The 22,431-nt window shown below is 39.0% G+C and overlaps 1 protein-coding gene across 4 annotated transcripts in view; it reads right to left on the minus strand.

Moving 5' to 3' along the window:
- Positions 1 to 22,431, minus strand: part of zbtb46 (zinc finger and BTB domain containing 46) — a 144,408-nt gene that overhangs the window by 41,837 nt on the left and 80,140 nt on the right. The gene's annotated exons all lie outside the window — the stretch shown is intronic.

The following is a 22,431-nucleotide window of genomic DNA, read 5'->3' on the forward strand; positions in this document are numbered from 1 at the left end:
TCTTGCAATGCTGCTCGGCCAATCAGATTGGAACTAACTGTGATATAATGGAATTTTAAAGCTATTTTCTTCCTTGTATATTTGTGACAAACAGTGTAGTCATTTTCAGCATCATATACGAATTGAGTCTCTATCTCGCTCTCTGTAACTCCAAACATACATTTCCTAATGTATTCATAGCTTAATGGTAGGAATTTTGGAACACTGGAGTTCTGGATGAACCTCTGATGATGCATTTTTCAATAAGGAAAAAAGTTGTTGAAAGTCTTCTTTCATAGGCCTACGTCGTTGCGTTTCTTACATCAGTGAAAGTCAGACTATCATTCTTACAGTTCAATTTAAGCCACATATTATGTTACAAATCTTTATAAACCTACCAGCCAAATGGAGTTACTCCAATTTTTTTACTTGCCAAAGGCAATTTTACTCACATATGGAGCTTAACGACTGTTAATTTTGGACCACGAACATACACATCACAAACATTTTTTACACAGTAAGTTTCCACACAGCTGATAGACGTTGGATTGCGTTGTACCTGTGAGGAATGTCTGCTGACAGACACTTTGAATGAGGTTAAATTAATGTAAATTTGACAGCAATGTTGACGACATGGCCTAGTGGTGCATTTCTGTCCAGCTGATTTCCAAGTTTGATTGTGGCTTTAGTCATTTTCCGACCCTTGCACAACTTTTGAATTTAATACCAGGTGCAAAGTTGGCCTGTGTATCCGTCCCATCCCACATTTACTGTATTTGTGACTCATCGTGATCTGTATCAGCTCAGCTGTATGGCCATATCCTTGGTAACTTCTGTCTTGGGCGATGAAGAACACAGGAGCCAGAAGAAAGAGCTCAGAGAGAGACAGTGAGAATTAAGACGTAAAGTGATCGGTACAGACGTAAAGGTCTGCCATAAGAGTGTAGACAGACTCCAGGTATGAGGCCAAATGGAAAGCCTGAGGAGAAATGAGCAGGAGGAAGACGCCACGTCTTCAGGCATACGAGACGATCAGACAGAGTCCTTAATGTCAGATTATCTGACACACGATACAATTCCAAACAAAAAGAAAACCTCAAACTTTGTCATCAGCAGCGCTGAGTAGGTCAAAGTCTACTTAAGATTTTAATAAAATCTTTAGAAATGATTCTGTTGAATGATCATTCATGCGCATATTCCCGGTTCCGCAGGTAATTCAGCAGCTGTCAAAACACACTATACAACTTCACACCAAGCATGGCCACCGTGTGACCGACGTACAGTCTGCAGCTCCACATGGTCAATGGAGCTCCATGGCAACAGGATCTTATGTAGAGGCTTCTACATTTCAACTCAACACAGTTGAAGTGAGCACGAGAGCCAACAATGAACAATGAGAGATGACGGGGTTGCATGTGATCTCAAAACCTTAATACAATTCGCCGCAAGGTATTCTCGCTGCTGTCAAAACACGCCATACAACCTCACGCCAAACGTTTGCGCCCATCACACATGGTCACTGGAGCTCCATGGCAACAAAATCTCATGAAGACGTTCTATATATCAAGACAGTTCTTAAGTAAACGCAAGAGTTCATTAGAACAATGAGATTCGTCGTGATTGTGTGTGATCTGCTGGAATCTTAATATAACTCTGTGCAAGGTTACCGTGACTGACGTGCCAATCTAAAATGGAACAATAAGGAGGTTTTCAGGAGGGGGGAAGAGTGGGAAAGAGAAAAGAGAGGGGACGAAAGCAAAAGAGAATCGGAAGCTTCTTATTCCCTCTCGCCAGAGGAGAGTTGGGTCGTTGAAATTAATTGCATGCGATCAAATCAGCAGAATCAAGGCAGATTAAGGAGGTGCCCTCCTCTAGAGTATGATGGACGAAGAGTTAGAGACTCTGGGTCTTATTTAAGCGAGCTGACGTGTCACTTCCTCTTCCACTTGCGGTGGGGCTCACAGAGCTGGCCCCGTTGACATGTGGGTAATACGCCACACAGTTACACACACTCTCTCACTCATCAAAACGCATCAGAGCAAATGACAGAGCGTGGAGGAGAGAACAAGACTAGGGCATGAACAGAGAGAACTGAACTAGAAAAGAGGGATGAGAGAAATGTATGACAAAATCTATTTAGCCAGCTGTTAGGGCTGAATGGTTTGGGGAAAAAACAAAACAAGACTTTTCCCACCAAAAGATTTTTTTATATTTTCCCTGCTGAACAATCAATAACAAGGTATACAACAGTACAACCCATTAAACGGACTGATGTGCTCATCCTTAAAGCCTCATTTTCATTCAAGTTCAATTAAATATGGCATTTAGCCTGAACTATGGTCCATAAACAACACTTTGATATTAGTTGCTAAGCTAACAACATGATCTCATAGGTCTAACAAGCATGCTAACAGCACACACAAAAAAATAGCTATGATATTATTAGACTGAACTATTTTTGTCAATTCTTCTCAGTTTTGAATGTAAAATAAGTATATAGTCATTTCTACTTCAACTTTTTCTGCCATCTTGAGTTTTTCGCTTTTCTCAACGTAAAGGGTTAGTTCACCCAAAAATGAAAATTCTGCCATTAATTACTCACACTGATGTCGTTCCGAACCCGTAAGGCCTTCGTTCGTCTTCGGAACACAAATTAAGATATTTTTGATGAAATCCGAGAGCTCTCTGACTCCTCCATAGACGGCAATTTAATTATCACTTTCAAGGCCCAGAGAGGTACTAAATACATCATCAAAATAGTCAACGTGACTACAGTGGTTCAACCTTAATTTTATGAAGCGACGAGAATACATTTTGTGCGCAAACCCAAAACAAAAATAATGACTTTATTCAACAATTGTGTGCTTGTGTGTTGTGTGCCTTAAAAAAATCTGGGAAGCCTTACTAGATTTTGGAAATGAATATAAGAGAAAAGAAGAAAGACAGTATAAAGGGAGGCACAAAGGAGATGGAAAGACACAGAGGGAGTGCAGGCGACCAGAGGTTAGAAAGAAAATGAGGGAGAGGAGCTGGTAAAATGAGGAAAATAGCAAATGAAGGAAGGAGACATAATTGACCTCATAGTTGTAATTCCTCAGAAGAGAAGGAATGGAGGTTGGAAGTGGTGGAAAAATAGAGGGATAGGGAAGGATAGAGAGGATGGATGTGGAGAGAGAGGGGGAAAGAAATGGACTGTTTGGGAGGACAGAAACTGCCGCTTCTTCATGCGGTCTCAGGAATGCAGGACGGGTGGATCTGAGTGTGTTCTGGTGTGTGTGTGTGTGTGTTTGCCCGATAGACCAGACAGGAATCCCTTACCCCCACAGACTCTGGAGCCAGTTATCAGAGAAAGAGGGGCCGGGATGTCCCAACTTTTATCTTTCTTTCTCTCTTGCTTTTCCCCTCCCTTTTTTTTTTACAGTTCTCTCTTTTCACTTCCTCCTCCTTCTGCCCCTCTTTCTCCATAATTGTGCCAGCAGAAAAAAAGAAAACAAGGAGGATGTGGGGTAAAAGAATGAGAGTGAGCTCGAGGCGAGAGGAGGACAAACCTTGAAGTGAGACTGCTTCAAGGTTGTGGTGAATTCTTTTACAAAGCCAAACACAGAACAGAAAGAGACATCAGACTTTATCCTGTTTCTATATTCTAGTGCATGGCCATCTGACATACTCTGCTCTGATTGGGCAGTCATGGCATTCTGAATGTTTTTCTGGAAGGACACTGAAACTTCTTTAATGAAACTCTATGTCTGTTGTCCCAGGCAACCGATTTCCTTCATAGCTGTGCTAGTTTGTTATCACTCTGTGGTCTTAATCAAATAGTTAATAATTATGTGTACAAATAATGATTTAAACTCAAATCAATAATTCATGTCTATTCATTGGAAGTGCAAGTTGGCAAGATTTAAGATCAATAGTGACATTCACTCTGATAAATGATCGCTTGTAACCACGGGTACCCCATTAAGCCAGAAACAATCATATTCATCTACGATGCAGAGCTGAGCCAAAGCCCACCTCAGAATTACCAATACAAAGTTCCTCCACAAGTAACTTGTAGTTTTACACCTTAACCACTAGAGGGCCAAATCTTCTGTAATGCAGCTTTAAAGTAAAGTACGTTCTTAACACTAAATCTGCAACTTGTAAAAAAAAAAAAAAAAAAAAAAAGACTTTGATGCAGTAACTTAGTCAGTTACGTCACTCGACAGATTAGCCAGATCTGAGAGTGGTCCACAGCTCCCACAACCTGGCTCCAGCACTATTTCGGTGGAAAGGGGTGTGTGTTTGTGTGCGCAGTTCCTGCCGTGAGGTCCTGATTGTTTGGAGCCGAGCTGGTGATGAGCCCAGACCCTCCATACTGATCGCCTCAGGGGAAGGACGGTGACACCTTTCTCATTCTCTCTCTCACCTCACAATATTTCTGAAAGAGAAAGGTGTGGGGGGGGGGCAATCTGCTGGCTTCCTGCCGTTTTCTCCGAAAAAGCAGCCTTTAACTTTACACCGCTGTCATAGAGTGAGCTGGTCCAAAAAATCCACTTCGGTACAAGAGTATTCACAAAGAAAACCACAATGCTGCTCTTACTGTGTGTCTGAGTTTGAATGTGTGTGTGTGTTGGTGGGCATGAAACAGAAGCCAGGGAATGCCTCTGACGGTGTGAAGCTCACACCCAAAGATACTGCATCTCTTCAAGGGCATACCATCACACACACACACACACACACACACACACAATGCTGCAGTCCATTATTTGAAAGAAAACAGAAGTGACACTGAATTGGTGGGGCACAATTGGGGACATACAAGAGATTTGTACACTCCAAGCATCACTACTAAGACCTCTTTACCTAGATATCTACATAAATACATACCATAGACTTCAACTATTTCCATTCATCTCAATTGCAATTGCTTGGCTGGTGCAGGAAGTATATAATTTGAAAACTGCCATCTTTGTTCATGAGTACTCAGTTCCGGACACTTTTTTTGAGCCAGCCAGCTGAGTTATAAATGTCATGTGACTAGTACTTTTAAAAAAAAAAAAGGTATACTGCCCACCCATAGCCTAATGAAATGTTTTTATTCAAGCACATTTTTGAATAGCCATCAATGGAGAAAGATGCTAAACCAAATTGACGCTAATAGTTTGTCTGGATCTATTAACTTGTTCAAAATACATAAAAAATTCAATGAATATTAAGAGGTGTATGTTATTACTTTTTATTTCATTGTTGACTTGTTGAAAATGGTATTAAAAAATCTTGACTAACCTAAACCAAAATCATATTCCTCCTCCTTAAGAACAATTATTTATATATGATCCACTGAGTAGTTTACCTAGGGCACACCCATTTATCTAGCTTCTGGGGATACTTTGAATGCCTAAATATAGGTCCCCCCTCACACATATTCCACTGCCCTGTGATTTCACCTGTGAGCACATATGACACGCATATAGCACGTCTTGTAACACACCAATGGCATCATCATCTGTGCACACATAGCTGTGGTGTTGTAGCTACAGTTCATGCATCAGCCATTGCCCACTTTCACACACACAGACATAGGAATTTCCCCTTGCACCTTTAACGCCCTCTCCCCTAAATCTCTCCTTATTTAGGAGCGAGGGAGAGCAGGGTGCAGCCACAGGGAGGAGGCGAGGGAAGGGCAAGACAAAGGGTGGAGGATCGAAAAGAGTAGGAGAGGGTGTGGGGTTGAAGAATGAGTTTGTGTGTGAGGAAGGGAGATTTTGCCCTCCCACGCCGGTTGTGTGAGTGTGTATGTGTAGCAGGGCCAATCCGACACACCCAGAGGGCAGCGAACCTCCACATCCTGCCCGGGGCGTCCGTTTGTCCAAACAGCTCACTTCTTCCTCTTCTCTACTCTCTCTCTCTCTCTCTCTCTATGTTCAAACCAGTCTGACTGGAGGGTAGAGAACAGGAGAGGGTGGGGGTTTGTCTATAAAGAACAGAAACCCCCCGTAAAACCAGAAGAGGAAGAAAAAGCCACGGAGTAAAATACAGCAGAAGAAAACAAACAGCAGGGCGTTGTCCTGCCCTGAATAGGGAAGTTTGATGGTTTGGTGGTGTTCTAACCCCTTTACACACTCTCAAAACACACATACATGCACTTCTTACACTCTCTGTCCACAGCAGTGTGCTCGGAGCTTGTGCACCGCGATGACAAGAAGTACAGTAAGGAGATCTGAACCCGTATGCAACCAAAGTCTTTCGGAGTGTCTAAATGCTAGACAAGCCAAAAGATATATCCTGTCAGGCCTATAATCATGTCCCAGAATGCTCTCCTCTCTCTCCCCCCGTGTCTCTCAGTGATCAGTTTTTAGAGTGGCTACCAGCTACAGTCATCACAGACTGCTGCAAATCTACTGATTTCAAAATGGGATAGAGCAGGGGTGTCCAATCCTACTAGAGTTTAGCTGCAATCTGCCCTAACACACTTGCTTAGAAGTTTCTAGTAACCCTGAAGACCTTGATTAGCTATTTCAGTTGTCTAATTAATAATGGAGCTAAACTCTGCAGGAAAGTGTCCCTCCAGGAGCAGGATTGGACACTCCTTTGATAGTGCATCTCTAATGCCTCGTTTCCACCGAGCGGTATGGTACAGTACAGTTCAGTATGATACGCAATTTTTGCCGTTTCCATTGTCAGAAGTTGTGAAAGGTACCCTAATTCCGAACACTTTTTTGCGACCCTTCCGTTGGGGTACCTAGCTAATATTCCGGTACTAAAGGGTGGAGCTAGACTCCCTGCAGAACGTTGATTAGTTGACAGAGATGATGATGATGATGATGATGATGACAGAGATGATGACAATGACAACACAAGAGGCATAATAAATAAAGTTGAAACAATACCATTTCTTCTCTTGACAAACAGCCACATGCAGAGAAGCAAGAACAAGATCTGCTCTATGTCCTCCATTGTTGTTTACTGTGTCGCTTTCTTCTTTGCGTGAGAATGATATCGATCCCTACTCCGGCATACACCACGCCTATCAAGTAAGGGTACTGTTGGCAGTGGAAACGCAAGCCGGATCAGAGTATACCATCTTGAATTGTACTGAACTGTCCTGTACCGCTTGGTGGAAATGAGGCAAAAGACTCCAACCCTGTTCTTGGAAGCTCCCCAACAGGACACATTTTGGATGTCTCCTTGATCAAACAAACTTGTCAAACTTGTTATTAGAGACCCTAAGACCTGAAATGATTGGGTCAGATAAGATAAACCTCAAAATGTCTACTATTGGGGAGTTCGTGGAACAGAGTTGGTATTCACTGACATAAGGGAAACCTGCAAGGATTTTCTAAAGCAATGCTACACCATCCGACCAAACTGTTGCTGTAACACAGGGGTGTCCAATCCTACTCCTGGAGGGCCACTTTCCTGCAGAGTTTAGCTCCATCACACCTGCATGGAAGTTTCTAATGATCCTGAAGACCTTGATTAGCTGGTTCAGGTGTGTTTAATTAGTGTTAGAGCTAAACTCTGCTGGAAAGTGTCCCTCCAGGATCAGGATTGCTGCAACACAATTGGATGACATCTATTGACCCGTGAAATTTAAAAAAGTTCAGGGGTCCAGAGTCCAGGAGTCCAACGGGTGTCGGCTGTGCTTTCAGAAATCCAATTTGCCATATTCCTAGTTGTTTTCAGACTGATCCAGCACTTTCCACACTCTTGAAATGGATCCTTTTGCATTCCTACCTGTCCAGTGCTTCAAGCTTTCTCCAGTCTCTAAATACCACTAACTGATCAAAACATGTCTGTCACAAGTGTGGACAGGCCCTCTCCATTAAAAAGGTAAGAAACACAAAAAGAACTTTTGAATAATAGCAGGACAATCCCCGTAAACCCAATTGCATCCGGAGATCAGCTTTGATTCTGATGGTGAGCGACGAGAGCAAAGCACTTTCCCCCACCCTATGTATTGTGATTAGTGGGATTATCCTCCATTAAACAGCCCACCAACATACTAAGAGGCTTGTCTTATTGTGCTCCCCTCAAGATGTCTATTACTTTCCAATAAGCCAGTTGAGCATGGTCTTCCCTTAAACTGGTTAATGTAAGGAAATCTTTACTGTGAGTGAGGACTTATTTTGGCCTGATTCCAAACAAGCGCTGGTGCTTTTCACAAAAAAAAAAACAAAACAAAACAAAACCATGGCTCAGTAGTTACTAGGGGTGTAACAATACATTGGTATGGATCAATACATCGATCAAATGTCTAGCCATATGATGTATCGATGCAATGTGTAAAAAAAAAAAAAAAAATATATATATATATATATATATATATATAATATATATATATATATATATATATATATAATATATATATAAGGTACAAGAGGCTGTGCTGTATCGTGAATAAGTCACAGCTGAAGGCCGTTGTTAGGCACGATGTGAAGCGGAGTGTCTTTATGAGTGTGTCAGCCTGTAGCGAAGACTTTTACATTGAAAAGACTGAATTGTTGTGAACACGGAACAAGACGCAACTGACAAATGCTTTGACTAGCGCTGTCAGAACCCCTTAACTGTTAAAAGGACAGGATAATACATCGGACCTTTAAACAGATTTTTTTATTATGAACATAGGAACATAAACTCGCTCACTCTATCTTTTTCTCACAATACTCTTCTGCATAATACAGTAAGCTTCAATGAACAATATCAATTGAGAACATAAAGTTTACGTTGCTAAGAGCGGTTGCTAAGGGTGTTGTGTAGTGATACGCTTTGGGGGAAGCGGTCATGTTTTATCATGAATAAAACACAGCTATTGACCAATCAGAATCAAGGACAGGAACTAACCGTTTATATATATATATATATATATATATATATATATATATATATATATATATATTGGGGGGGGGAAATTTTTGCCTTTTTAAATTGAAACAATGGTAGAGGAGAGACAGAAAGCGATAAAGAGAGAGGGGATAAAATCAGGAAAGAACCAGATCACAAGCCGGGACTCGAACTCAGGTCATATGAAGTGCTGTTGTGCAATGTTGCCTGATGCCTGATATTTCGCCTCATGCAATTGGGACGGAGCCCGAATGGCAGAGATGGGCATTGGGCTACATTTGTTACTAATACAACTCAGGTGTTGGGAAGGGGCAGGTCTGTGATCTGCTGAGTAGCTCAGGCATTCTGCTCCAAGGGCAGGGGGTGCTGACGTTTTGGAAAATGACATCGCTATCATCGTCATTTTCATTGGCCAAAGCCGAGACACTGTGGTGCGTCCTGGCTTGAGGCACCTCTTGGTTTTAGAGGCCAAAGTGTCTATATATAGTGCATGTGTAAAGGATTCTGGGAGGGGTCGGTACTCAGAGACTAGAGCACTGAAGCAGGAGGGAACTCCACCGCAAGGAAGTCTGGATTTTTCTGCTCATGATAAAGTCCAGAGTGTTCACTTTCAAAGAAACTGACAGTGAGACACATAGGTGGGAGTGTGGAGGAGTGACAGACATGTCATTTCCAAGCAGAGAGAGCGAAAGAGAGATGAGGACAGTGGAAAGAGACCTAAAAGCAGTAAGTGAACCTGAAACCTGAACAACAAAAACAGAACAAATTAATAAAAGGTTAGATAAATTATAAATTGACCAACAAAAGATAATTTCCTGCTGTACACTCACAACACTTAAAGGGTTAGTTTACCCAAAAATGAAAATAATAATGTTCCACACCCGTAAGACCTTCGTTAATCTTCGGAACACAAATTAAGATATTGTTGATGAAATCCGATGGCTCAGTAAGGCCTCTATTAAGAGCAAAGCCATTGAAACTCTCAAGATCCATAAAGGCAAAAAACCAAAATAACAACTTTTCAACAATATATAGTGATGGGCCGATTTCAAAACACTGCTTCAGAGCTTTACGAATCAAATCAGTGGATCAGAGCGCCAAAGTCACGTGATTTCAGCAGTTTAGCCGTTTGATAGGAGATCCGAATCACTAATTCAAAACAAAAGATTCATAAAGCTCAGAAGCTTCATGAAGCAGTGTTTTGAAACTGGCCCATATAGATATTGTTGAAAAGTTTTGTTTTTTTTGCCGCACAAAAAGTATTCTTGTCGTTTTTAGTACCTTTATGGATCTTGAGAGTTTGAATGGCTTTGCTCTCAATAGAGGCCTCACTGAGCCATCTGATTTAATCAAGAATATCTTAATTTGTGTTGCGTACATGAACGAAGGTCTTATGGGTGTGGAACGACATGAGGGTGAGTAATAAATGACAGAATTTTCATTTTTGGGTGAACTAACCCTTTAAAAGTTTGGGAAATTATTGACTGTGGTAATTAACAGTATGTCACACAAGTAGTAAACTGACCTTAGGTTGAAAAAAAACCCCGAAGTATTCCCTTTCAGAATCAGGCAAATAAGCTGACCTGGTTGCCCTCTTGGTAACTCCCTGGGGCAGCTATTTCCAACTGATGCAATTACTACATGAAAGAGGAAAGTCCTAAATCTCCAAAACTGAGAGCAAGATTGACCGCAAAACAGTCAAGTTTCTTCAGTTCAAATCAGAAAAAAATAAATAAAAAATTAATGCCATGTCTAGTTGGTAAACCTTGTTTTTGCACAACTATTTGCATGATCTATGTATAAATGATGCATGTGAGACCCACACAATAGGTCATCAACTAGACAGCTATTTTCCAGGATGTTCAAATTAATGTACATTTTAGAGACAAAAACAAGCAAAGATTGGCTCTTTAACTGAATGGCAAGACTTCCTTTCCAAGTATATTGAGCATTGCGATTTCTTCCATTCCTTCCAAAGTGGTCAGTTTCCTCATTATATTTTCTCTGGATTCCTTTAACCAGCATTAGTACTTAGGCTAAACGTTAAAAATGCTATACCCTGGCCAATTAATAACTTAATATGTGGCCTGTTTCACCTTACTGTGGTTGAAGACTTGTTCTAGCGAGGGAGGAACAGAAGGAGACTGAGGAGAGAGGCGACAGAATGGCATGGAGCGAGTCAGAACACAAGAACTCTGTCTGACAGTCCGACATGACGCCTTACCCCAGAACAAACAAGCATTCAGCTACATTGAGGGGCAACCCAGAATGCCATGGGGGGGAGACAGAGGGAGAGAGAGAGAGAAACAAGAGAAAGAAAGAGAGAGAAGAGTGCTGTGAAGGTCATCTGGTGGGATGGAGAGTCTCAATCAAAAGAAAATAAGGAGGCACATCAGATGAGGGAAGAACACTGAACAAAAAAAAAAAATACTATAAGGAGTGAGTGAAGAAAGAAAGAAAAAGAAAGAAAGAAAGAAAGAAAGAAAGGTGTGAAGAGAGGTGGTTAAACTTCTTTTGTAAAAGTTTAACTTGTGAAATATGAAGTCTATTTTGGTTTTAGTGGAGAGGGAGGAAATACGAAAGTAGATTTTTAAACTGGGAGAATGCGACGAGGGAGGGGGAAAATCCAGAGGTGTTCAGGGTGGGAGGGTTGAGATCTGTTCACGATGTTTTAAATATTAAAGCTATTTCAGGTTTAATGAGGTGTAAATACTATGGGGAGAGTGGTAAGAGGATGGGGGTTAAAGGGGCCTCACTCTCATTATTTCAAGCGCACACCTTTTGACTATAGAGACGCAGAGAGAGAGAAGTGAGAGCGAGTGTAAAAACAGAGAGATAGAGCTGATGAGCTGGGTAAAAGACAGGACTGAGAGCAGGATGAAGACACAATCGAAGGGCATAATGTGAATAATGAATGAATGAATGAATGAATGAATGAACAAAAGATTGAGTGAGTGATGAGTGGAGGGTGAATAAATGAACAAACAAGTGAATGAATTAATGAGTCAGTAAGTGAATGAATAAATGGAGGAGTGCTCAAATCAATGAATGAGTGAATGAATGAAGTGCATAAATTAATGAATGATTCAGTAAGAATGAATGAATGAATGAATGAGTGAGCAAATGAATGAGTAAGCTAGTGAGTGAGTGAGTGAGTGAATAAATGAGTGAATGAATGAGTCAGCAAGAATGAATAAGTGAGCCAGTGAATGGATGAATGAATGGGTGAGTGAGTCAGTAAATGAATGAGTGAACAAATGAGTGGGTGAGTGAATAAATGAATGGATGAATGAATTAGTTTAATTTAGTACTGAGGACTGAGTGACCAGAGTGAATAAGTGAATGAATGCATGAATAAGCAAACTGTTTGTGTGTGTTTTCTTCACTCTGAAATCACATATTCAAATGAATACAGAAAACTAGAAAGAACACACTTCTATTCTGGTAAAAATTCACAATTTAAGAACAGAATAGCACATTAACAGTGCAACTTTTGAAAAACATGTGAATTATCTAAACATGGGATTTTTGTCTCGTCTTATGCTGTGGAAGGGGAAAGCCAAGATGACCTTCTTCTCATTTTCCTAGCCTCTTTCTGATCAACCGATATCCTTGCTCATGAACAGATAATCTAAAATAAAGTATCAGTGACCATTTCCTAACCAGCCTCAAAAATCCCCCTAAAGATAGCATGAAGTTCACAGCCACAGCAAACCACAGAAACCCCCCTCTTCAACAGGGAGTAAACCTGAAACATGAACAACACTGAAACAAACAAGCCACTTTCACACAGATACCATGACATCACATCAGAGACACATGGGTACATTTCCTTCTGAAACTTCAGTCTATGGTGTTAATTTTGTGACCTGAAAAAAGCGAGTGTCAATGCTAATGCAAACGCTAATGCATACTGTAGTGGCCTCTAGCATCAGACACATGCTGTGGGAAGTCTACTAGCACAATAAGGATTGTTGTTTTAAGGGTCTGTGAGACAGGGAGCTGTGACTCAGGTCTGTGTAACAACCATTGTGGGTTTGTGTGTAAGTGAAGAGCATTGCTTCTCGATCAAAGGAGTGGTCTGGCTTTCGGAAGAGCGTTGAGCTTCTACATTCACATTTTCGAGTGTACACACACTCCTGACGATGAGTAATGCAAATCATACCACATGTAGATGGGTGGGGACAAACTGATACAGCTACTATTAATACAACAAATAACTGTAGGATGATAAGAAGATGAGCACTGTATGACAACAAAGAAAGGAACACACGCATCTTTGATAGCAGCACTGCTCCTCTCGCAAACACTTTGCTGTAGAATCAGGTTGCTTAATTATACCTTACACAAATAAATGAAAGTAAAAAACACTTCTAGCTACTGAAGCTTGATTTCATGCGCCATTTACAACCCCTAACTATTTTACAAGGTGGCGATTTCACAGGAGTTTGAAAATGTATGATTTTTAGGCGTAAGCAGCATATCGTATGAAAACGTACACAACAAAATTTGTGTGAGTTCATACGAATTAGCCAAAATGTAAACGTGTTATGATTTATTTCAGAAAGCAATACATAAGCAACACATTTAAATGGCATTGACATTTGAGGGTAACTCTACCACCCCCTTGTTCCTGCCACAGTAACACAAGAACATTAAAGGATTAGTTCACTTCAGAATCAAAATTTCATGATAATTTACTCACCCCCATGTCATCCAAGATGTTCATGTCTTTCTTTCTTCAGTCGAAAAGAAATTAAGGTTTTTGAGGAAAATATTCCTGGATTTTTCTCCATATAGTGGACTTCAGTGGGGTTCAACGGGTTGAAGGGCTTCAAAGGGCTCTACGCAATCCCAGACGAGGAATAAGGGTCTTATCTAGCGAAACGATTGGTCATTTTCTTAAAAAAATAAAAATGCATATACTTTTTAACCACAAATGCTCGTCTTGCACTGCTCTGAGATCCGCACATATGACGTGATCACGTTACAAAGGTCATGCGTGATGTAGGCGGAAGTTGGTGGAGAAAGTTTTTCGCAGTACTTTTGCCTACGTCACGTGTGACCTTTCAACGTAATGCATGGCGCATTGCAGAGCAGTGCAAGACGAGCATTTGTGGTTAAAAAGTATATACATTTTTATTTATTTATTTAAAACGACCGATCGTTTTGCTAGCCAAGACCTTATTTCTCGCCTGGTATCATGTAGAGCTCTTTGAAGCTGCAACTGAAACTGACTTTTGGACCTTAAACCCGTTGAACCCCAGTGAAGTCCACTCCTGGAATGTTTTCATCAAAAACCTTCATTTCTTGTTGACTGAAGAAAGAAAGACTTGAACATCTTGGATGAAATGGGGGTGAGTAAATTATCAGGAAATTTTCATTCAGAAGTGAACTAATCCTTTAAGTTTGTACAACAGTTATGTATGCTTCTAATGTGCTGGCTAAACATTTCCATCTCTCTTTGCGTTTCTCTGTGTGAATGAGTATCGTCTACTACACATACTCAAGCACGTGTGGCCTATTGTGTCTTCAGCATCTACCATCTCACTATAAGAGGACACTCCACAAGATTATTATAATTTAATTAAAGAGGACATGACATGAGAAATCAAATTTTCCTTGGTCTTTGCCATACAAGAGGTCTTTGTATCATTATTACGTCCTGCAAGTTCCATAACTTAAAACGTCCTCGTCATCAATAAAAAAGCATTTATATAATAAATAACAGTGGTGGCATGTGACATCACAGGGGCCCAATCATTTGCATACGACTGCCTCTGGAGCAAGACAACAATGCCTACTTTTAAATCATCACATCGTTGTCTCCGCCCACTGGTGTTCAGTCAATGAGCAGCGAGTGGATCTAAAGTAGGCCTAGCTGTTTACGATAAGATTGTGATAATAACAAGATTGCGATGCCACACAGATTATGTGCTGATCCTGGCTGTGGAAAAACATCATCTTTGCATAAGCTGCATAAGGATTCCGATGAAAGAGAAAAATGGATACAGTTTATTTTTAACGAACGTCCTTACGTCAGTGCTGACTTGCATGTTTGTACATTTTACCAGCGACTGTTTTGAGAACAAGTCGCAATAGGATTCTGGCTTTGCCCAAAAACTTTAGCTCAAAGATCAGGAATCAACTGTTTTGGAATTAACCGGTAATGATAGTTAAATTCATAATGAATAATCCTAGTATTTTTGCTTCAAAGAACGCTCTCTTTATAATGACTGAAGCTGTCAATCACACAGTACGAGTTTATCTCGACACTTGCCAAAACTCCCGTTATAGTGACGCTCTTACACTACACAATGAATCTCTTATTGTATTTAAATTGTGTTTGCATTGTTAGTTACAGTGAATGAGAGTGCAGAAATTGCGTTGCAATGAGATTGCTGCATTCACGCGATCAACAGACTGTCATCCGCTCAATGCTCGTCGCTGCAACCTTCCACGTGATAGGAATAGATCTAAATATAATGCAATAATCAACACACTTTTCACGATTCGTTAATCTCGACAGTAATAGTAAAAATGTAGTAAAAGTATTCGAAAGGAATACTTATTTCAATTGCAAAGATGTCAGCCAATCACAGCAGTGGTTGTTTACGCTGAAGTCTCACAGCAGACACGCCCCTTCAAACAGAGCGTTCAAATCAGAGGCCTAAAATCAGGGTAGAAAATAGGTATTTATTTCTAAACTATAACAATTATTTGATGTATTAAGATTATAAGTGTGCCTCAGGAAACATTATAAAATAATAACAAAAATCCATTTAATGACCACTTTAAATTATTAAAGGAATCCAGAAAAATGCAATGGAAACCACGGAATTTGGGAAACAAATAAAACAGATTTCATAAGGCCCTAAGGTGTTCATGTTATCTAAACAGAATCACCTACCATATCCTGGTCTGACATGTAGAAGTGTCTCATTTAAAGGTGCCCAAGAACGTTCTTTCACAAGATGTAATATAAGTCTAAGGTGTCTCCTGAATGTGTCTGTGAAGTTTCAGCTCAAAATACCCCATAGATTTTTTTAATTAATTTTTTTAACTGCCTATTTTGGGGCATCATTAACAATGCACTGATTTACACTCGGCGCCGCCCCTTAAATCGCATGCTCCCTGCCACACCAGCTGTCGACTATATTACAGCGCATTTACAAAGTTCACACAGCTAATATAACCCTCAAAGTGGATCTTTACAAGATGTCCGTCATGCATGCTGCATGCATGCTTCGAATTATGTAAGTAAAGTATTTATTTTGATGTTTACGTTTGATTCTGTATGAGTTTGAGGCTATATGCTCTGTGGCTAACGGCTAATGCTACACTGTTGGAGAGATTTATAAAGAATGAAGTTGTGTTTATGCATTATACAGACTGCAAGTGTTTAAAAAAATGAAAATAGCGACGGCTCTTGTCTCCGTGAATACAGTAAGAAACGATGGTAACTTTAACCTCATTTAACAGTACATTAGCAACATGCTAACGAAACTTTTAGAAAGACAATTTACAAATATCAGTAAAAATATCATGCTATCATGGATCATGTCAGTTATTATTGCTCCATCTGCCATTTTTCGCTGTTGTTCTTGCTTACCTAGTCTGATGATTCGGCTGTGTGCAGCTCCAGACGTTAACTGGCTGCCCTTGTCTAATGCCTTTTATAATGTTGGGAACATCATGGGCTGGCATTATGCAAATATTGGGGCGTACACCCCGACTGTTACGTAACAGTCGGTGTTATGTTGAGATTCGCCTGTTCTTCGGAGGTTCGTTTAAACAAATGAGATTTATATAAGAAGGAGGAAACAATGGAGTTTGAGACTCACTGTATGTCTTTTCCATGTACTGAACTCTTGTTATTTAACTATGCCAAGCTAAATTCAATTTTTGAATCAAGGGCACCTTTAAACTTAGCAGAATGACAAACAAAACATATTGATTGTAATATTGTGATGTCTCCTCAAAAGTTGGGAATCTAAATTCGGGGAAACACGACTATTATGATGCCTTGCATATTCTGCATCCAGTTTCAACACCTGCAAACATCTGCTAAACATCCAGTGTGACCTCACATCCCCTCTCTAGAACTGTGATGGCTTCATGCCTCTTGTTTGCCATTGGTCAGTAAGATGCTCTGAAAGGGAATGTCCAGTCATGGCCAATCCATTCAGCAGGGGCCTAAACAAGGGTGCAGTGAAACGTAAAGACATACTGTATGCAAAGAAGAACTGGTTTGCAAATCAGCCCAATGGCATTATCTGACTCTTATCTTACAACATTCATGCAGAAAACAGTATCAATAAAAAATTAGATAATTAAAATAAGATTTTTTAGCAGATGAGAGAAACCGCTAGAAGCTTTACACAGCAGTCCTGAGTGTCTTTTTGGTATTGGCTGCTTAATCATGTTAAAAACCATATCCACACACACACACACACACACACACACTTTGCAAAGTGCAGATTGAGAAATATCCTGCTGCTAGCCAGAACTTCATACCAAGAGCATGGTAATTTAGATATACAGTTCTATAAACATGCCAACCACCAATTACAAGCTTCATAAAACCATTAGTCTGTGCACAATGCAACTTGGACATCAGCATCCTGAGATCCCATTTAATGCCGTCAGCAAACAGCACCCTTAACCGTGCAAACCATTAGCCCTGCAACTAGACACTTCCTGTGTCCTTTAACCAAATCTGGGAAAAATCTACCTGGTGACTGGACATGGATTGCATGGAAGCTGAAATCACTTATGAAGGCGTTTTTATAGAGTCCTACTAATTACTGAAGCTCTAAAGCTTCTATTCTTCTCAACGAGATTTAAACATGCTTATGTGAAATATAACAGGTGGGTGATAAAATACACAAAAATAAATAATCTTTGCTTACTCTGTACAGTCATTCAAAGTCACAATGAGAAATAAGTGCTTCACTTTTCTGTTATGTTGTTACAGGAAATGTTACTTATTTATTAAGCAAATACAGAATTTATAGTCAAATAAAATGTATGTCGAAGAATTAGGCCTTTCACAAAGATGTCAGCAGTACGTAGCATGTCTGACACACAATGCAAACGCAGCCTCACCGGTTAATATGGATATCACACCAACAAAGTTTGCTCATCGTAATATGAATACAACTTTCATGAAGTTGTTAATGTATTTGGCCGTTACAGGTCATTATAGATAGCAAATGTTATGGTAATACAGAACAGCTAATATAACTAATACAGACAAGTACAACTGATATCATACAATACACGAAAGTAATGACTAGCGAAAGAACTAATCAACTAATCAGTGAAACCCCTACATTGTGCTACGAAGTTAGGTGTAAAGTAGGGATGTCCCTAGCCAATCTCAAGGATAGGTATCGGGGCAGATTAAGCACTTTTGTAACGAATCATTCCAAAGTCATTTATTTACTGTTTATTTTTATTTGCTGTCAGACTATCTGAAACGTCACTGTCAGAACGCATGTATCTTGCTTTGGACTTGACTAACAAACTGGCATTCTGACATCGCGGCCTTCATGCTTTCTAAGCTTAAATCCGCTTTTTTTGCTTTTTGTTGCAATTATTCTGCTTACTGTCTATACCTGTGTATAGATAGATAGATAGATGTAGACATTAGGGCTCTAGATTTAACATATTAACAATTAATTAATTGACTTACTCATTTAGAAATTCACCTACTGGCAGTTTTAGTATCATTTCATTAATTTTTTTTTTTTCATATTTCCATATTCATAAAAAATTCTGCCATAATTTACACACCCTCATGGCCGTTGAAGCCTAAAAGTTTGTGTGTAAGAAATTCGATGTTCAACTAATCAAATAAAATAAATAACAAAGCTACTTTTTGTAATGTCTATTTGATGCTTTTCTCATTTAACACAATAATGACTTTAAATTATCTAATTTTTTAGATCATTTATTTTTTAGATCATTTAAAGACTTTAAATTATTTTAAATTTCTCTGCCAAATTAATTAATCACCACATCATGTAATTAATTAGATTAAAGTTCGACAGCCCTAATATATATATATTTTTTATAAAATGGTTAGTTCCTGTCCTTGATTCTGATTGGTCAATAGCTGTGTTTTATTCATGATAAAACACTGCTATGACCGCTTCACCCAAAGGTTCTGTGCATCACTACACAACACCCTTAGCAACCACTCTTAGCAACGTAAACTGTATGTTCTCAATTGATGTTGTTCATTCAAGCTTGCTGTATTATGAAGAAGAGTATTGTGAGAAAGAGATCGAGTGAGCGAGTTTATTACCTGCCTTCAGATTCAGCATTTTCCTTCAGGTCCGTCCTATGTTCATAATAAAAAAATCTGTTTAAATGTCCAATGTATTATCTTGTCCTTTTAACAGTTAAGGGGTTTTCCCGTGACTGACAGCGCCAGTCAAAGCATTTGTCAGTTGTGTCTTGTTCTGTATTCACGACAATTCTTTTCAATGTAAAAGTCTTTGCTACTGACTGACACACTCATAAAGACAGTCTTTGCCGCCATCTAATGGCGTAATAATGTAACTTCTGTTGCTGTTCATGGTCAGGGACTATTTTTTCTAGCGGAAGGGCGGCTTTAGTGAAAGTTTACTTCATGAAAGTTGCATTGATACTGTGAAGTTTCAGCTCAAAATACCCCATAGATTTTTTTAAATTAATATTTTTAACTGCCTATTTTGGGGCATCATTAACAATGCACTGATTTACACTCGACGCCGCCCCTTTAAGACGCGTGCTTCCTGCCACAGGAGCTGTCAACTATATTACAGCGCATTTACAAAGTTCACACAGCTAATATAACCCTCAAATGGATCTTTACAAGATGTTCGTCATGCATGCTGTATGCATGCTTCGAATTATGTGAGTAAAGTATTTATTTGAATGTTAACGTTTTATTCTGAGTGAATTTGAGGCTGGGCTCCGTGGCTAACGGCTAATGCTACACTGTTGGAGAGATTTATAAAGAATGAAGTTGTGTTTATGAATTAAACAGACTGCAAGTGTTTAAAAATGAAAATAGCGACGGCTCTTGTCTCCGTGAATACAGTAAGAAACGATGGTTTCTTTAATCACATTTAACAGTACATTAGCAACATGCTAACGAAACATTTAGAAAGACAATTTACAAATATCACTAAAAATATCATGTTATCATGGATCATGTCAGTTATTATTGCTCCATCTGCCATTTTTCGCTGTTGTTCTTGCTTACCTAGTCTGATGATTCGGCTGTGTGCAGCTCCAGACGTTAACTGGCTGCCCTTGTGTAATGCCTTTGATAATTGTTGGGAACGTGGGCTGGCATTATGCAAATATTGGGGCGTACACCCCGACTGTTACGTAACAGTCGGTGTTATGTTGAGATTCGCCTGTTCTTCGGAGGTCGTTTAAACAAATGAGATTTATATAAGAAGGAGGAAACAATGGAGTTTGAGACTCACTGTATGTCTTTTCCATGTACTGAACTCTTGTTATTTAACTATGCCAGGGTAAATTCAATTTTTTAATCAAGGGCACCTTTAATATTTGTATTGTGTGGTAACGGTCCGTGTACGTTTTGATAGTTTGTTTTCCAATTTGAAATGAAATACGCAGAAACGAGAAAACGGTCGTTTCCCGTTTTTTCGTTTGTTAAAAAAAACGGGAAAAAGAGATTTTGACTCGATTTTCGTTTTTTCGGGTCACGGATAGAAAATGGAAACACGACTTCAAAACTCGTTTTCCACATGTGGGCGGTCATTACACGCCCCTTTCAGCCGATTGGTCAATCAAATCTGAACCAGTGACGTCATCTTCAGTTCGTTCAACAAAATAATAGTCCTCTGCCGCAATATCAGTAGATGTCATAAATCGGCTTCCTTCTGTGCAACCTAATGCGTATTTCACAGAAATATTTATTTCAGAAATGTTAATCAGCACACAGACTGTTGTAATGCTGTTTGTAGTTTAATATGCATAGTGAAACTGCACTACCCACACACAGAGGAGCGGATGAAAAGCACAGATTAAAAAAAACTACAGTTTTTATTTTATTCTATTTTGAATAAATAGAATAGATCACAATAAATAAGTAGTGTAAGCAATTTGGAAAAACGAACAATTGCTCATCTCTCTTTATTTATTTATTTTATATAGCCTAACATTGCCTGCTGAATTATAGGCTAATGTTAATAGCCTGGTTAAAAGATTGAGGGAATATGTAAAGATCAAACATTAAAGATCAAAATTACAGCTACATAGCTATTTTAGTTATGACAAAAATAATATATAAATGTTAAGCCAAAACAAATTAATTTAAAGCTGAACTAAAAACAGAAACCGGCGTTATAACTACCTCTCTAATTTGACACAAATCCAAATGTTTCAGTATTCACGATTTGGAGGCTAAACTATATTTATTATTTAAACGCTTTTATTGTAGCCTACACAGACTACTTAAAATGAGCAGTATAACTTTTTAGATTTGGTTGAATGTATGTTATTTTGACAGTTAACAGGCTGTGATGTCAAGTTACTAAAACTGATGTTGTGTGTGCGTGAGGCGCCGACGCGTTCACTTGAATTTTCTTATAAAAGCGGAAACAACTTAAAATACTCAGACATTTATGGTCAAATATATGTAACACCATTCGAATCTGTGAAGGGTTAAATAGGCCTATTATTTTTGTACTCTCACAATAAAAACAAAACATTGTTCGTAAAATAAAGAAATTTTCTGCCGTCTCAGGGAAAAATGCGACAATATGAGTGTCGGTTCATTTTTGAGAAGTTCACAGAAAGGAAACCTTTCATTTTGGTAATATGTTAATTAAGTGAAATAAATTTCGCGCATAGACATAGGCTATTTATTCCTTTTATATAATTGAATCATTTGTTGTTCACAGAAGCGCGGCAGGTGCGTGATGATGATGAATCCTCATGTTCTGTTGTTTATTCTGCTATTTGTTCATGTAGGCTAAAACTAAATCCCTGGGATTTTTTTAATGATTCACAGACATTTATCAAATTTCGTTTAATTCTAATTTACTATAATCTTGTCGGTTAATGAAATGATGATGATCGCATCAGTTGAAAGTCAGGGGGAAAAAACAGAAATTATATTGACAAGGCAACAATAATTTTCGTTTAGTTTAAGTTTTTCAAAACATCCACAGAACTGCATACAGTAAATTTTCCCGCTGTTTAAGCCACGAATATTTACAAAATAAAATAATTACAAAAATGATAAAAGATAATAAAATAATTACAAAGATAATAAAAGTTCTATGTTTAATATACGAGAGTTTTTGTTTTGCTGTTGTCCACTAAAGCAATTGACGCAGAATCGCCAATAGCCGTTAAATTGAAATTGAAAGTAAAATGTTCAGGGCCATTTATAGCTAATTCGTTCAAAAGCGAAGGAAAGACAGAAAAAGTGAGGATAGCAAGTAAACTGTGACATATAATAATGTTCACTGTGTTCATAAAAGTGTTTAATTTAAGAGATAAAATCTGTATGACCATTTATAAGCTAAGGAAAACTAAAAAGCCCCCCGATGGTGATACCGTTATTAGGTGTTGCCACCTAGTGGATAGCCTATT

Source organism: Megalobrama amblycephala, linkage group LG24, assembly GCF_018812025.1.
Source record: "Megalobrama amblycephala isolate DHTTF-2021 linkage group LG24, ASM1881202v1, whole genome shotgun sequence".
Lineage (NCBI taxonomy): Eukaryota > Metazoa > Chordata > Actinopteri > Cypriniformes > Xenocyprididae > Megalobrama > Megalobrama amblycephala.